The sequence below is a fragment of the Myotis yumanensis genome, unplaced genomic scaffold, assembly GCF_028538775.1.
Source record: "Myotis yumanensis isolate MYYU_CA2020_CCGP unplaced genomic scaffold, mMyoYum1.0.hap1 SCAF_27, whole genome shotgun sequence".
NCBI lineage: Eukaryota > Metazoa > Chordata > Mammalia > Chiroptera > Vespertilionidae > Myotis > Myotis yumanensis.
In genome coordinates, this window is record NW_027223778.1 from 806,921 (window position 1) to 810,640 (window position 3,720).

At 47.7% G+C, this 3,720-nt stretch overlaps 1 pseudogene; it reads right to left on the bottom strand.

Moving 5' to 3' along the window:
* Positions 1–294: 294 nt before the first annotated feature.
* LOC139000724 (52 kDa repressor of the inhibitor of the protein kinase pseudogene) lies at positions 295–2,903 on the bottom strand (annotated as a pseudogene).
* Between the last annotated feature and the right edge of the window lie 817 nt (positions 2,904–3,720).

Sequence of the window (3,720 nt, forward strand, 5' to 3'; positions counted from 1 at the left end):
CTTCAAAGAACTAATAACTCAATGCCCAACAACTGTGACAATGAATGTGATGTCTGCAATGACCTCACTAAAACAAGCCCAAAGTGCCATCGGCAGAGATCACGCAGAAGTGCAACGTGGCGCTTCCGATGATGCCTGCCGCCTTATGGAAGAACAACAGTTAGTTCTCCAAAGCATGAGAGTTCACACCGGGGCCATTTAAGCAGAGGATCAGTGGCTACTCTACTCAAGAGATCCAGTGATTAAGTGACCCAACTATATCTTACAGCTTTTCTCTGTTTCCTTTCAAATTTCTCAGAGTTTTTTCAATATCAAATATAAGAGAGAACGCATTTTAAAAGTCCCTCGGGTATTTCCTACACTTTCGGAATTATCTGTAGGAAGCTCTGACTTAGTTGTGTAGACTTTGATGTATGTGTCCACCGTTAAATCCAAATCATGTTTCACATCGAAATGCATGTTAAGCAAAGCTAAGCTACTTGACCTTTGCCCTGTCAAAGTGTTCCTCGGGTGTGCTTAGAGACGCTTTCGACCGTTTTCATAGCGTTCGTTCTCAACCTTCATCACAGGGAGAATTCGTAGGACCTTTAGCAATGTATAAACATGAGGAAAAAACTTGATGTCTGGCAGGTGGAGGGGGCCATGGTGGATGGGAGCTCTATATCTTTTCCTCTGGGTTTCCACTTGATTCTCCAACAATGCAGCTCAGCCGAGAGTGCTGCATCGGGATTGGGTAAGTCGCTGCCGTACATGTCAGCCTGGTGCTCCTCCGGCGTATTGAATTTGAGCCGTCCTGTGACAGAGGGGACCAGAGATCAGCATTGAAGAGCTTTGGAGGAACTGTTTTGAGACTATCTCTTTCAGTTCCTGAACAATGTGTTCTACTGTTGTGATGCTTAGAGGCTCTTTATAGCACCTCTCGGAAGTCAGCTGAGACTCCAGGTTCCCTTGCTGAGCTCTGCGGAGCTTCCCGGGGAGCTTCATCAGAATAGCAAGTGTGGTTGCCAAATTGGTGGCTTCCTCAAACCAAAATTCACAATAAACTTCAATATCTTCCATCACTTCATGTAGTGAATGCAGCGCCTGCAGTCGAGCTACTGGCTGCAGAGAAGACATCAGAGGTCTGACCCTGGAGATTTTTCCCAGAGGCTCCTGTGAAAGGTAGAACGTTTTTAAGAACAACAATGCTAACCACGAAATCAAAATCTGTTGCTGCACTGCAGAGTGCGAATTCTCGGCCTGATATACAGTTTTCCCATCTACGATGTGTGTCCTTATGTATACCGCCTACACAGAAAACAAGCGCTTGCAGGAGCTCCACTACAATTTCAAAAGCATCGTGCCTGCCCGCCCACTGAGAATGGCAAATTTCCTTCAGTTCTTTCCCGCTTTCTTCATTGTTCTGGAAGAGGACAGAAACGACACTGTCAAGCTCTAAAAGCGGTTGTGGTGACGGATGGAAAAAAGATCAAACTTCCTCCATTGTTCCAAACGCAACAGACGCTCCCATGACAGGCACCGATCTGGCCGACCGCGGACTTCAGGCACAGGGAAGAGCAGAGTGTGTGGACAGCTTGGGGAGGGATGTTTCTCCAAAAGTCTAGAAGCAACAACTTTCGTTTTAGAAGGAAAGCCACTGGACACAATGTAAGCCTGGCCACGACAATATTCCATGCGTAATCCCCACTTCTCTGGTCTCGTCGTGGGAAATGTCATAGCCAAAATTTCAGCAGCGGCTTCAGAAGGCAGGAAACCCACAGATTCCTCTCTCAGGTCACGAGCTTCGTCAGCAAACCTCACCAATGCGGGTAGGTGCTTTTCCCCTGCTGTGTCCACTATGTGGGTGGGTGCGTGCGTGCGTCCGTCCCTCTGTCAGGGGCCATGGAAAAGAAGGGAGAGTCTCTAACTCCCCTGAGCGTTCCTTCCCCGAATGCAGCTCTCACGGATCTCTAGCATCTGCTTCTGCTTGTACTTTTGAACAGAACGGTGCATTGACTACTGTGGTCTCAAAGGGCTTTCTCAGAAAGAACCTCTTCACCAGAATTTATCGGGCACTCCGACAGTGCCTGCCTGCCTGCCTGCCTGCCTGCAAGTTATCGGGAGTGAAGAGGCCTTCTGGGATTTCATCAGCTTCATGTCCATCTAGAGCAGTGGTTCTCAACCTTCCTAATGTCGCAACCCCTGAATACAGTTCCTCATGTTGTGGTGAACCCCAATTTCATTGTTACAGATTGAACATAATGAAAGCATAGTGATTAATCACAAAAAAACAATATGCAATTATACATGTGTTTTCCGATGGACTTAGGCGACCCCTGTGAGAGGATCATTCGACCCCCAGAGGGGTCGCGACCCACAGGTTGAGAACCGCTGATCTAGAGGTATCTTTTGTTTTCCCATAAGAATCAAAACTGCAAATAAAGATTTTAAAGTATTCTTTTGTTTACTTTCTCTTCAAGGGTTAAAGGTAAAGTGTCTTCATCTTGTTCTTCACCCCCTTCAGTATTGGAGTTCTGAGCAAGGCTGTTGTTGATCGCTCTATGTTTGTTTTTGTTCCTGTTCAGAAGTTTCGTCAATTTTTTTTCCTGTTTCCATGTCCTGATTTCATCTTCGCTCAATTCTTTTATTCGTTTTCTATGTCTACTATGTGGATTGTTCAAATGACTGGTAAGATCACCTATTGTTGGTATTACATTATCTAGAAGAACTGTCCTATAAGGACTAGTTCTACAGATCATAGAGGTCTCAGAGTGTTTGGCACATCATCGATCATGTTTATTGAGTTGTTCAGGTGTTTTATCTTCTAAGTTTGCTCTCCTACAATTTCCCACCCACTTCTGGCGTCTGGCCGGATCCCTCAGGAACCTGAAGAAGGCCAAATCTGACTGCATGTTCTTCCCCATGCAGTCCGCCTGCGCCACCCCCACCCCCCGCCCCCAGGAGTTTGGCATCTTCACTGGCGCCCCACCCCCTCCTCCTGGGGCCGGTCCAGCACTTCCCTCCCCCCCATGCCCATCACTGTCTTAATAACACAAAATGCAGGTACAAAACATTGTACAAGTATGCTGTTCACTACATGGAAGTGCAATAATACATTTGTGTGGCTTTTTAAAATATATCTTCATTGATTTCAGAGAGGAAGGGAGAGGGAGAGAGAGCCATAGAAGCATCTACCATGAGAGAGAATCACCCATCGGCTGCCTCCTGCACACCCCCTACTGGGGATCAAGCCCGTGACCCGGGCCTGCGCCCTTGACTAGAATGGAACCCCGGACCCTTCGGGTCCCCAGGCCGATGCTCTACCCACTGACCAAAACAGGCCAGGGTGGCACTTTGTTTTATACATGACAATCCAAGGAGGAGATGTAAGTGGGTTACAGACAATCCACTGGTGATAGATGAGGGAGGGAGGGTGGGAGAGAGGGAGGTGGGAGAAAGCAAAGGGGGTGGGAGTGGGGGTGGGGAGTGGGGGAACCTCTGGGATTGGATAAAAAGTAAAATGATAGACACATACTTCTTTTTTGTAAAATATATTTTTATTGATTTCAGAGAGGATGGGAGAGAGATAGAAACCTCATCGATGAGAAAGAATCTTGGATTGGCCGCCTCCTGCACGCCCCCTAGTGGGGCTTGAGCCCATGACCCGGGCGGGCATGCGCCAGGGACACAAAATCGAACCTGGGACCCGAAGGTCCACCGCAGGCTGACTTTGGCTCCACC